The 14460-nt window shown below is 44.9% G+C and overlaps 1 long non-coding RNA gene across 2 annotated transcripts in view; it reads left to right on the forward strand.

Annotated features, from left to right (window-relative positions):
* Positions 1-623: 623 nt before the first annotated feature.
* The window catches only part of LOC147032718 (uncharacterized), a 142286-nt gene continuing 128449 nt past the window's right edge, over positions 624-14460 (forward strand). For both annotated transcript variants that reach the window (XR_015055316.1, XR_015055318.1), the window contains exon 1: positions 624-859. This is a non-coding gene — a long non-coding RNA (uncharacterized LOC147032718). The remainder of the gene's footprint in view (positions 860-14460) is intronic.

Genomic DNA, 14460 nt, shown 5'->3' on the forward strand with positions numbered 1-14460 from the left:
CACGCCGGGCGAGACATGATTCACAAGAGCGGCAAATTTGTCAGCTCCCTCCCGCGATGATGGTCAGATAGTGTGAGAAGGAGCAGAACCAATGTGACCATTTCATTTCTGCGTCAGTCGTGTTTGGGTCCCTGCGTCGAACCTCTCTGGTTTGTAGATCTTGTCCATCTTTGGTTGAGAGAGCCGAGAAAATTAAATGGAATAAATTGAAATGAGAGCGAGAGATGAACCTTCAGAGTTTAGGCTTTATTCCATTTGATTGGAGCCGCTTCTGTGGGCACACCAGGAAATACAGGTTCAGCTAGGAGTACATAAGCAGAAACGTATACATGTGCAGTTAATCATTGCAGACTAAATCCGCGTAAGCACGGAGTTCGATATAATCTCCATTCTCACCAGTCAATGAGCACCTTCAGTTAACGAGCATCAAGTGGACAGCCGATGTCAATAGCAATGCCCCGGGGACAATCACTCGTGCCGCAGAGAGACCTCCCCTTATACGCGAGACGCACAACATGTGATCCCGCGTCATGTCCCTCGATTCACGTTAATTCACCACAAGTAATGTGACGTAACCTCAAGATTAAACGGTGAAAAGCACAACAACAACAACCAAGTGGGACCAGTGGGTTTATTCCCGGTTTGCACGCAGTGCGCATGCGCGCTCAGATCACCCCACCCCACTCTCTCCACCAATGAGAACCATGCATTGGTGTGAGGAAAGTGAAGAAGAAGATTCTGGGTTTCGTGACGTAAGCTTGGTTTCCGGATGAAGTCGTAAGGCAGGCTTGACTTACAGTAGGCCTTGATCGGAGCACACGTCGTCGTTTGGCGCCGAGCGCAGCTGTAATGAAACACGGTAGGATTTTAGAGAATCACTGGAGTAATGCACTACTTTACGTATCGCTTTATCATATCTGATTACTTATTACTGTGTCTTGTCTATATTTGTCGTGGCTGCTTTAATCGAGTGAATTAAAGCCGATAAACTCGAGACGGTTTCTTTCTTCCAATACCATTTAATTAACTCGATTACCTCAATCGACCAATGGACAACGTCCTAAAACCGGAGAAGTTGCATGTGGACACCAACACAAGTGCGGCGGAGACGCGATGGCATCACTGGTACCGCACCTTCTCGATCAGTCTATGTCACAGCCATCGAGGATCTTCACCGGGACAGGCCGAACACCCTTATAAATCACGTCTCACCTGCCGTCTGTGAACATACGACGGCACCTGCTGGAAAAAGTGCCACTGGACCTTCAAACAGCTTTCAACCAAGCCAGTGCTATGGACGTGGCCTAGAAACGATTCGAGTCCTACGGGCCACCGTGGGAACACTAAAAGCTCCACGAGTACCTCTCGAAACGAGGGAAGAGAAAAATTCACCCGAGGAACCAGATACCTCGACCTCGCCGACCACCGCTGCAGCTGCCACCGTTGCTTAGGGTTTTTTTGTGGGTAGAGGAGGCATCCACGAAACAAACGTCCTGCCAGGGATGCCACTTGCGACAAGTGTGGAAAGAAGGGACATTACGTTGAGGTATGCAGGTCTGCCGCTAAGATAAATAAATCGACGTCAGCGGCTGTACGTACTCGAGGGTAGCTGGTGGCTGCTTCACCGTGTTGCTCATCAAAAGCGATTGCAAAAGTACAGTGAAATGGACAAGCGGCGGAAGCATTGATCGACACCGGCAGCTCAGAGTTTTGTGAGCAGCGCAATGGTAAAAGACCAGAAATGGAAGGTCTTCGCAGCCGAAAATATAGTAACCATGGCTTCAACCTCATTACAGTCCAGAGTACAGGGATATTGTAAAATCGAATGAGCCATAGCAGGATTCACTTATCGTGCTGTCAAGTTACTGGTACTCCGAGATTTATGTGCAGATCTCATCTTGGGACACGACCTATTAAAGCAGCACTCGAAAGTCGAGATACCCTTTGGTGGAGAAAAACCTCCTTTGACAGTAATCGTATTAACTACCGCTGCAGTATCGCCACCCTCGCTGTTTGCAAATGTATCTCCCGAATGCAAACCGATAGCCATCAAGTAGCGGCGATACACGAACGCCGATGCAAAGTTCATCGCATCGGAAGTCGAGAGACTACTCGATGAGGGAATCGCAGGACCCAGCGACTCGCCATGGCACGTGCAAGTACTGATGACATCAAATCAGAACCATTAAAGACGAATGGTTGTTTATTATTCACACAACTCGATGCCTATCCATTGCCACGCATCAACGAGATGGAAGGAAATGTAGCTAAATACCGAGTCGTCAGTACAATTGATTTGCGTCGTGCCCACCATCAGATTCCGATGCAGAAGACAAACTCTATACAGCATTTGAGGCGGGTCAGAGACTTTTATCAGTTCTGGAAAATTCCGTTCGGCGTTACTAATGGGGTAGCAAGTTTCCAAAAAATTATAGACATCATTTCATAGGAAAATCTAAAGGACACCTATGCTTACGTGGATAATGTCACGGTGTGCGGAAAGAATCAGGAAGAGCATGGTGCAAATTTGGACAAGTTCCTAAATATCGGCAGAAAGTATTATCTGACATTCAACGATGACAAATGTGTGTTCTCTGCAAAGATTATAGACTTACTCGGCGATACAATGGCCAACGGCATGATGAAACCCGATCCCGAACGCCTGCACCCCCTTCGGGAACTACAACCTCCTCGTGATCATGATATGCCGTCATTTCGTCACGTAATGGGTATGTTTGCACACTATTCGCAATGGATTACCTGATATTCTGAGAAAATTCGTCCCCTCGTGCAATGTCGAAGCTTCCCATTACCAAAGGCTGCCGTAGAGGCTTTCAAAAGTCTCAAGGACGACATCGCCAACCCTGTGGTAATGGTGATTGACAGCAATGTACCATTTGTTGTGGAAACTGATGCCTCAGATCACGCAATCACCGCAATGCCTTATCGGTCTGAATGACCCGTTGCGTTTTTCTCGAGAACTCTCTCTGGTAGTGAACAGCGGCATTCAGCAGTAGAGAAGGAGGCGTACGCCATTGTAGAGGCACTATGTAGATGGAGACATTATTTGCTGGGCAATCACTTTCAACTCGTTACTGACCAAAGATATGTTGTGTTTGATGGTAAAAACGCTGGCAAAATGAAGAGCGACAAAATAATGAGATGGCGCATTGAATTGTCTTGCTATAGCTACGACATTGTTTATCGACCTGGAAAAGACAATCCTGCAGCAGACACCTTTTCATGGATCCACTGTTCAGCGATTGCTGACAAGACCCCACAAGACCTCCATAATTAATGATGCCATCCAGGAGTAACAAGGATGGCTCACTTTGTGCGCTGTTGTAATCTACCCTTTTCCATTGAGAATGTTAAAAGAATGTGCTTCTTGTCCAGTTTGTGCTGAACTCAAACCTAGATTCCATACGGCCGCTCGAGGCACGTTGATCAAAGCTACTTCGCCCTTCGAGAGACTAAACATCGACTTCAAAGAGCTTCTGCCTTCAGAGACAAACAACCGCTACATGCTGACAATTGTTGACAAATTCTCAAGGTTCCCATTTACCTTTTCATGCGTTGACATGACTTCAACAACGGTCATGAAATGTCTCTTTCAACTATTCACCATCTTTGGTATGCCTTCCTACATACATTCAGACCGAGGTTCATGCTTTATGTCAGATGAACTCAAACAATTTCTACATGGACGCGGTATTGCCACAAGCCGAACTACCAGATGCAACCCTTGAGGTAATAGACTCGTGGAAAAATATAATGGCATCATCTGGAAAGCTGTGACTTTAGCTCTGAAGTCGTGAGGACTAATGATTGGAAAGTGGGAGGCTGTCCTTCCTGATGCTCTGCATTCCATATGCTCACCGCTTTGCACATCCACTAATGCCACTCCTCACGAACGACTTTGCCTACCAGCACCAATGCACCAGCGGTCGCTCTGTGCCTACCTGGTTGGCTTATCCTGGTACTGTGCTCATGAAGCGCCCGGTATGCCAGAGTAAGTATGAACCAATGGTGGATGAAGTGGAACTTACTGATCCCAATGCTGAGTATGCTAGCGTTCGGCTCCCTGACGGCCGGGAGACCACTGTGTCAGTTCGCCATTTGGCGCCCCCCTTCCCCCCGGAGATAGTGTTACGAATCTGGCAGCCATGTGCACACAACAGCCAGGTCCCATAGATCAGTTATATCGGTAAGTACGTGTTTCTAGTTAGGGTCCCATCCCTAGTCTAATGGGAATTAAATGTTCATGCGCTGCGGAGTTATTTTGATAGTCAGGGTTTTCTTTTACATTTTTACATCGCTTTCACAACAACAACAACACTCTGCTCGTGGCATTCTTGGCACGCTCGCTGGCAAGCGCGTGTGTGGGCGGAGTCTAACATCGGCATGGCATCCCTCTTTAGCCAATCGGCAAGGAGCGGGCGTCTCACCCGCCCCATCTCCCACTCAGCACCATCGCCATTACGCACGTGGCCAGAGGTGAGGAGGTGGGCGGAGCTACAAACGCCTCCGATCAGGACTCCGCCCAGAAGGGTGTGAAAATATTAAATAAATCCCCCCCATTATAAATAAATCCCCTGTGAAATGTTCCAGCTCGTTTCTGTGTTTCTTTCATTGGCTTAGCATGGTGCATGTTGGGAAATTGGGAAACGGTAAATTGTGCATTTGGTCCGAGGGGTCTTGGTAACCATCCGCTCGGGTTACGCACGGTTCGAGTACGATAACGGCTCGTTCCGCTCGAGACCTGCCGAGGGTGTGAATTCCCCGGTAGCTTTGCCGCATGGATACTTAGGTATATTGAAGTTGACAACCCTATTCCACACGGCCAAATTATTGGCGATTCACAGTCCTGTAAGGGACCCGTGCCTTGTATTCCCCCATACGTGACGTAAAAAGAGAGGTGAAGCAATTAGTTAATCTGTCTGTCTGTCTACAGACGTCAGTCTGTGTTTGAGGAACAACTTAATTTCAATTGAATATTATATTTTAAACACTGTAAACATTAATTGGAATCCTGCAGTTTCGCAGTACTTTGGCTCTGAATTTCACAAATTGTATGTAATCTCATCCCGAGTGTGCAAGCGTAAAGAGAGAGGAGTAAGGTATTTTTTTTTTTACTCTGTCTGCCTGTCTGGAAGTCAAACAAAATTGAAAATCATTCCAAACAGGAAAGTTGCTGTTTTTAAGGACACCATAAATGACACAAACAACAGGCACAATTAACTAATTTAACGTGTTGAATGAGGTGGTGCAAAAGACGTTGCATAAACAGCGGCAAACTCCCGAAAAAGGTTTTTTTTTTTACACCCTTTAAATCCTACAAGCTATTTCAATTGAATTATACACTTAAAATCTGGAGAATACAAATTGCCTTCTTACCTCTTCCAAAAACCTCCAGTTTGGCAGTACTTGGACAAAATATTATGCAATGTTACACCATCTCGACCAATCAAATTTGCCACACACGCTGTCAGCATTGGGTAATATCGAGATTCAGACAAAATGGTGGCTCATAGGCAATATAGCATTGATGGAAAGTGACCTGAATTTCACAGGTTTGGCCCATTTTGTTTCTGAAAACCTGCATACCCGTTTTAGTAGAATCAAACCCCATAGTGTACGGAAAGTACGATCAATTTTAAAAGCGCAACGTTTCACTTCCATTCTACCAGCAAGTATTGACAAACAGATTGACATAGGTTTCGCCGATAAGCAAGGTTTCACTCTAGTTAATTGGCTGTGTGACGTCATGAAATTTCCCTCACTGAAGGCCATGTCACCACCCTCTAGGATTCTGTGTATAGTGTCACCTCACCTTTCGATGACGTACAATAAATAAATAAATAAAACCGCTTTTGATTCCTCCCAACCCGTTTTTCGTCACCTCAAACTTTCCATGTATGAAAGAGATTGTGCTCAAAAATGCAAAGCAAAAAATACCCTCTCCATGTCCTTTTTCTCAAGACTCCACGGAGTAAGGTGTTCTATGAACTCTCAAGTTCATATTGCCATCAGTATGTGACAATGATAATAGTATTGTTATGAGTGCAGTGGAAAAAAGAAAACTTTCTCCAGATCAATCTTCTCCATTGTGCTTGGTGTTGGTTTCGTGGTTAGGGTGTCGGGCTTGGGATCTTAGGGTCCTGAGTTCAAATCCCGCTCAGCTGTTGAATTAATACCAGGTGTGGTTAACTCGGCCTGTCATCCTTCTGAGGTCGGAAAAATGAGTGCCAGCATGCTGGGACACTCTGTTGGAGTGTTGACCTGTCCAGGATTGTGCCCATTTTCCAAGAAGACTGCTTAGGTAGCACCAATGCTCTGCACAGAGTATGGATGGTCATGATGGATGGATGGATGGAATCTTTTCCATTTTGCTGATGAGCAGGAGTTGATAAAAGATATCTCTGCTTCCGTGTAATTTCATCCTTAGCTTGGATTAAACTTTTTTTTTGTATACCTTGTCGAGGCTCGTGTGAGAGCTAACACACAACGCACAGCAAGGGGGACATGAGACAAGAGGGGCGGGAGTGGGAAGGACAAAACATTGGGGAACAGAGACATTAGGAGATCTGTGGAAGGGAGAGGGATGGGGTGGGGAACATGGGGAAAACAAGATGGACATTACAGGGACTTTCAGGAAGGAAAGCAGGGAATTTGAAGGAGGTGGGTTTGGGGTGGATTAACGGGGGTAGAAAAGATCGAGGATTTGGATGGGGACGATAAGAGGTGGTGGTGAACAGCTGTTTTGAAGGCCTGGAGGGAAGAATGGGATTGAACAGAGTGAGGGGGTTTATTCCAAAGGTGGGGAAAAAGAGGAATGAAAGAGTGAAGATGAGCAGTGATTCGTGATTTTGGTAGTTTTACCAGAAGGGGGTTGTTGGCGGACCTTGAGCGCCCTGCAGAAATATGGTGGGGACAAATTTCAGACACAGCAGGGGGGGGCAAACCGGAGAGAAGACCGGAGAGAAGACGGGAGAAGACAGAAAGCCCACCAAGCTGCCTGCAGTGAGAGAGTGAGAGGCCCAAAGACTCGACCTCATCGCGGGAGATGCCACTGATCCGAAATGCCTTGGTTTCCACAGCGTGAAACCGAGAAAGGTGTGAGGCAGCAGCACCAGCCCAGAGGGGAGAGCAGTACTCCATCAGGCTGCGGACGAAAGCTTTGTAAGTGGTCAGGAGCTCAGGTGGGCCGAGGAAGGACTTTGCACGACAGAGGATTCCCAGTCGGCGACTGGCTTTGGAGGCCAGGTTGGAAATGTGGCTTTCCCAGGAAAGATCATGGCAGATAGTGAGACCCAGAAGCTTGAAAGGAAGGACTTCTTCCAGAGGATTGTTGAGAAAGTGGATTGGGGGGGGGGGGGTTGTCAAACGGTCCTTTCGGAGAGACATTGTGAGATTTGTCCGGATTGAAAGACATGTTCCACGTGTTGGACCAGTTTGTGATTTTACCCAGATCTCCAGTGAGCGAAGAAGCTGCTGCTTGCTGCCCTGAGGGATGACAGATGGTACGGCAGATTGTGGAGTCATCAGCAAAGAGATAAATAGGATTTTCCAGAGAGTCTGAGAGATCTTTGATGAAAACCAGAAAAAGAACAGGCCCCAGAACGCTCTCATGAGGAACTCCAGCCTGGACAGGAAGAGGGGATGAAAGAACTCCATTTAGGGCCACACGGTGACTGCGACAGGAGAGGAAGTCTGCGAGCCATGAGTGGAGATGGCCTTGGATATCATAGGAAGAGAGTTTGGTGAGCAGGGCAGGGTGCCAGACTGTGTCAAAAGCACGTGATATGTCTCGGGATGTGGCTCTGATTTCATGTCCGGCATTGAGGACCTCCATCCATTGTTGGGAAAGCAGAAGCAGCTTATCCAGGGTGGAGTGACCTGGTCTGAAACCACATTGATGATCGGAAATCAGGACATTGGGTAAAAGGAAGGATTTAATGTCTGAAGCGATTGATGGATTCCATAACCTTGCTGATGATTGGGAGAAGGCTGATTGGTCTGTAGTTGCAGGGATCTGTTTTTCCCCTTTTTATGCAGGGCAGTAATGTTTGCTGATTTCCATGCAGATGGCAGGTGAACTTTAGCAAATGAGAGGGTGAATGGTACAGAGATAGGGTGAGCAAGCGCAGAGGAGCAGGTTTTTAGGACACGTGGTCTGATGCCATATGGACCGGTTGCAGAATCTGAGTTGAGGTTTGACAGCAAACTCTCCACCTTGTCAGGAGAAAAGGACACAGAGTCCAGGGACAGTTGGGTGTGACTGGGTTATGTGGGTACAGAAAGCGATGGGTTTTGGACACAAGATTTCGATGCAAACACCGAGTTTAGGCATTCAGCTTTTTCACGTGTGCGGCCATTTGAGGTAAGGGAGGGGATGGAGGGAGAACATACCCCAGAATAAGTATTTGATTAGACCCTGCCAGGATTTGGAGGAGGGAGGTTTTACAGGAGGTCAAGTGTCATAAAACCAAATTTACAGGTTTGAGAGTTCAGACTTGAGCTTAGAAAGATGTTGTTTTCTGGCTCTTCTGAGGGTAGATACACACTTGTTCCGAGCTTTATGGAAGGAACTGAGATTACCCTTCGTTGGGTTTGCTTTCCGTGAGGCAAAGGCAAGTTGTTTCAGGACAACTGCCTCACCACAAGCTTCAGTAAACCATGGGTGGGAGGAAGGCTAGGACAACTGAAGATGAGAGGGGATAAATCTGTGCATGAGGGAGAGCAAGCTTCTTTGAAAGAATTCCCAGGATAAGTTGATGTTTGAGAAAGTAGCGATGGGAGACCAGTCTGGAAGTTTGATGGCTGCTTGGAGACCCTGCTTGTCGGCTTGAGTGAAATGCCAGACTCGAGGGCGCTGAGGTGGTTCTCTGATAACAGCTGGAGAGATGTCCACTTTGACAAGCACATGGTCAGAAGAACCGTTTGGAGCGGAGGAAGAGCAGCAGATATTTTCAGGGAAATTTGTCAAAATCAGATCCAGAAGAGATAGAGTACCACTGGTTGAGATCCGGGTTGGGAAATTTGTTAAAATCAGATCCAGAAGAGATAGAGTACCACTGGTTGAGATCCGGGTTGGGAAATTGACTGATTGACAGGTGAGAGAGGTACCCACACTTAGCCATTGGCAGGATGACAATTGCGGTCACCACATTTGAGGAAGAGAGAGTTTGGATGAGAAGATAGACGTTCGTCCATTTTTCGGATAGTGAGGTGTAAATGGCGTCATCACTGCTTGGTGGATGGTACAGTGCACATATAAGCATGAGGTGGGAGTTGAGGGGAAGCTGCAGCCAGAGGTATTTCTGAGGGCGTGGGGGAGTGAGTTCAGTGCATGGAGAGTGAGGAATGGAGTCTTTGATGAAGAAAGCAACTCCTCCACAAGGACGAGGCTCAGGTCTGTCATACTGGAGGAGGGAGTAACCAGGGAGAGATACTTGGGAGTCGGAGACATCTTGAGGTAGGAAACTTTCTGTTAGGCAGATTATATCTGGTTTGTCAGTGGCAACCTGGTTGGAAAGATCTGTAAGGTTAGAGCAAAGGCCCCGGATATTTGAGGTCCATACTTTTAATGAAGATGGAGGGGAGGAGGCTTTGGGTGCATGGGATGGGAGGGAGGTGGAAGGTAGGACAAGGGAGGAGGGGGAGGTAAGGAGAGTTGTTGAAAGAGTGTGGGGGATTTCAGAATAGCTGGGGAGGGGGCTGGATGAGGAGAAACGGCTCTGTGGTGCTGGGGGAGATGGGGGGAAAGAGGGGGGGAAGAGAGGGGGCAGAAGGCAGTTGAGGATTTGAGGAGGTGGAGCGATGAGATGGAGGTGAGAGGGCAGGGGAAGGAGGCAGCTTTGTGGAAGAGAGGGGGGGAAACTTTGAGAAGGGTGAGTGAGGGGGTGATTGGTTGGAGAAGGGTGAGTGGGGAGAGTTGAGGGAGAAAGGTGAGGGGGGAGTTTTTGAGAAAGGTGAGAGGGAGGCTTGGAGGGAGGAGATTGTGATAGTTGCTTTGAGAGGGAGGGGTGAGAGGGGTGAGTTGGCACTGAAGTTAAAAAAACAAAGAATGGTTGATGGAAAGCGAACATTCATAGCAAACTGGGGTTTTAAAAATATTTTTAGGTCAGAAATGCGATTAAAGACATTTCTTGATGGATGCAATAAAGGCGAATTAAGAGAATGGAGAGAAGAAACGCTGTAACAGTTGGATTTTTTTTGGCAAGGTATGAAGGAAAGGTCAAATTGTGAGCAGTCTGTTGAAGTAGAAGAAAGGTTGTGCATTATGATACAGTAAAGAGAACCACACCTGTGAAAGAGGAAGATGAAACATTATAAGAGATATTTTTTATTATTATTATTATTTGAGAGAGTTTTCATCAGATTAGGTAATGGAAAGGTTGTAGAAGAAATCGTGAGGTGAATGGTGAATTTGGATCGGTAAACGCAGAGGGTGGAAACAGATAACGTGGTTACGGGAGAAGAACGTGGCTTTGGGAGGTGTATAGTCAAAAGTGAATGTATTAATTAATTTATTTTAAATAAGGATTGCGTAACATTCGGAAAAGGGAGGGTTAAACTAAAATCGTGGAAGTGTGTGGTGAATTTGGAACTGCAAACACAGAGTGAAGCTGCTGGGTCGATGAAACGTATTCGGAAGGGGGTGGAGAGAGGCACGTGGTTACAGGTGGTGTTTTGATCGAAAGGATCCAGGGAAATTATAAATTTTTGATGTATTTTTGAAGAATAGGTAAGATTTGGGAATGGAGAGTTGTAGGTAGAGTTGTAGGAGAGTTGTAAGAAATCGTGAAGGTAATGGCGAGAGTGGGTCAGCTCAAGTAGAATAAAGATGGTGTGCCAGCAGAAGGAGGAAGAAGAAAAAGAAGAATAAGAAAGGGGGGGGTGGAAGAAGAAGGATCGGGACTTGTGGATATGCAAGGAGATAGGTAGTTTTTTGCTTGTTTTGTTTTTTTGTTTTGGATTTAAGACAAGAAACAGAGTGTTTAGTTGAGAGGGATGGGGGACGTTGGGAAACTGGGAAGATAGGAATTGAAGGTAAGAGGGAGAGATTACAAATAAATACGATCATACACCAAGAGCGGAAGGATGGGTCGGCCTCAAGGAACCCGGTAAAACAAGGTCGATGAAAATTCACAGAATAGCATGATTTTTGAAACAAAACCGAACTAGGAACACACAGTAACATGTAGGTGAGAAAATAAACAGTTAAAACGGGACAGATAACGACTGGAAACTTAACTTTGAGATCATCAGCAGAGAGCCCTGAAAGACTCTGTCATCGCTCCAAACCCAAAACTGGAAACTTTGACCTTTATTGAAGTTGGCCTCTTAAAATGGCTGGGATTGGCAAAAAATTCATCTTGGAATTCATCACACCAGGCCTGACTCTTCTCAAAGTAATTCAGCAGGTCATCTTTTATAGGATTAGCAACCTTCTTCTCAGAAGTATGACAATGCAAATTGTTGGCAGCATCTTCAGTGAATGCATTAATTTTTGATTCAAGACCAGCAATCGCTGGTTCGATCCTCGTTGTCCTTCTGAATCCTGTAAGCCTTTAGGTCTTTTGTGGTGCCTTCTAATGAACTCAAGCCTGCGTTGGAGAGTACATTACCAACTATGGAGCTGTACATTCCTCTTGTCACAATCCAGTGTTTTCTTGCTGCTTCAGACTGTGAGAATGATCCTCGAACCTGTCAGCCGAGATGCAGCATCAGCATTCACTGTCTGTTCCAGTGTCATATCTGCTGGCGTGCATGAGGAAATCTTGTCGGCTCGTCTCACCGAGAAGGCTCCCCCTTCTAACATATGATGCACACCAGGATGTGTATTGTCCACATTGAGAAGTGGCCATGATCCTTTGATTATTAATGATCATAGGACAGTACAAGTTACTCAGCACAAATATTTGGGCACAGTGATCAATAATAAACGGAAATGGAGGAATAACTCCCAAGTTTTTGCTGGTTTGTACTTTTTAAAGAAATTTCATGTCGATAGTAGCATTTTTACAGCGTGGCGACATCGCGCTGTTATATAATTGGCTATTCTGTCCTGTGTCTTCTGTCACACTTATTGTTGGGTGTGATGTGGGCGGAGATTGCCGGATGGATTGTGGGCGGAGATTGCCGGATGGATTGTGGGCGGAGATTGCCGGGTGAATTGTGGGCAGGGTTAATGCGGAAGAGCGACGTTTTTGTGCTGAATCGTTTTCTGTGTGACGCCGGAAGTTGATTATCTGATAAGGAAGTGATAATCTTCCTGTTCCATTAGTTGTTGACGCGCAGCGTTGTAACTCGTTCTTCATTGTTTTTCACCAGAAGTGTTTTTAAAACGTCTTGTGGAGGTGATTTCTTCCTCTTTTTTTTTGGTGACAGAAGTGGTTATTACAGCGTGGCGACATCGCGCTGTTATATAATTGGTTATTCTGTCCTTTGTTTTCTGTCACGTCTTCTGTCACACTTATGGCCGTGTACGTCCCTTTGATCTTAGGGCTATAAATAGAAATTTGTCCAACGTCACAACTCTTCCCATCATGCATGCTAATTCACCATGTGTACATTTAAATTTTATAACTGCAAAATTGTTTCATCATTCTTAACCTAGACTTTTACTGCCCCCAGCCGCACGAAATCAAAGTATTCGCTTCTTGTTGCTCTTTTCTTTCAGTCCTTGATTCAAAGCATTCTTACTTTCAATTTGATATGTACATTTTGTAATTTGGCAAAAGAGAATGGGAAGCAATTGGAAAGACCCAGTAAGATTGTGCAGTGTGTAATTTGGACAAAACTTTCTTCAATTTGTGTTTTGTATGGGAACGTGCTGTGTCGAGCGTTCACTGGATCATGCAGGATCCATCTCACCCACTTCATGTTTGTTTTTGTTTTAATCGTTCAGGCATTCACCTTCGTGCTCCACTTACCTTGTGCTGCAGTTTTCGACGATCATTTGTGCCTAATTCAATTTGTATGTGGAATGCTAATGCAAAAAGGATGTGATTCACCTTTTTTGAATTGAATTGCCCAAATTTCCATGTTTCACATTGGACAATAAAAAATAGAATGGAATGCAAGTGATAGGTGGTAACGAATCATTCATCTGGCATAATTGGGTCCAACTGGTATCATCTGCCCAAGAACATAGATAAACAGGTCCATATTATTTGAGTTACATGCCTGGCTGAACATCATAAATAGATTCATGAACTTGATATTGATCATCCAGTACTTTGTGGTACCTCCATGCTGACCTGTGAGTGTCTTCTCTGTGTACCTCCTGTATTGCATCATTAATTGCTGGTAATCATCAGATCTTTCAATGGTCTGTGTAATCTCAGAAAAGGGGCCATTTTTCTTATTTGTCATCATTTCTTGAACTGAGTTGGACATTTGTCCATTGAGTGCCAAGAAACTTCTGAAATGCAAAAGTTGGATGGGGCTAGACAACAATGGATGGATACATTTGCAGCAGTTGAAGTGTTTCACAAGAAGAAGCCATTCAGTGATCTTAGTACCAGATCTCCAATCTCTGTCAGTTTGCTAGGTACACCATCAATAAAATCAATAAAATATCCCATCAATATCCATCAATAACATCAATCACATCAATAACCATCAATAACCATCAATCACATCAATAACCATCAATAAAATATCCCAAACACCCAAAATATGCCAGGTATATGTGAAATTGACAAAAATAGCGAAAGACATTGTCATATGTTGGTGTTTTACTTGCGTGGATCTGCAACGCTGGTTTTGCAATCGCCAGATCATAAGCATATGAGTCATTCCATCTGAAATCACCAAATTTAAGAAAATGTTCCCAGTTGACCCCCTCAGATTTACTTTAAACTTTCATAAAATAGTTCCCAGGTATCAAAATGAAGCTGCGTAAAATTTTAGGTCCATAGATGCGGTCAACTCCGAGATATTGAGGGTTGAAAATGTGGTTGTGGCCCTATTTTTATGGTCATTGCGAGCATCACAAAATGAACGGCTACTTTTAAACTCCCACAACTTTTTAAATATTAATGCTGGAGCCTTGAAATTTTCAGATTATTCTTCTATAACTGCTCTGTAAGAAACAAACACAAAACGGAGTATACCTCTATTAATTTTTATGACCTGATCAGTTGAAATCCAGAAAAAAAATGTTGGTTTTGTATGAAGACCCAACTTTGAGACCCCATATATTTATATTGACCCATCCCAGAAGCTTGAAATTTTTTCAAGTAATAACTGTATGGTAGTAGTATTCAAATACATGTTTCCTTTTCATAATCAGTCATATATATAATACAGTCATGATCCCCCCAAAATTGAAAATTTTCATTTTTCCCTGAAATTTAGGTGAGGATTGCAAATATATGACAAGGTATACCACTTCAAATTGTTCACCATTGGAAAGAGCATTGTGAGCAGGGGTGTTGTCATGGTGGA

This window comes from Eptatretus burgeri, chromosome 2, assembly GCF_056783735.1.
Source record: "Eptatretus burgeri isolate ZD-2024b chromosome 2, Ebu_testis_v1, whole genome shotgun sequence".
NCBI lineage: Eukaryota > Metazoa > Chordata > Myxini > Myxiniformes > Myxinidae > Eptatretus > Eptatretus burgeri.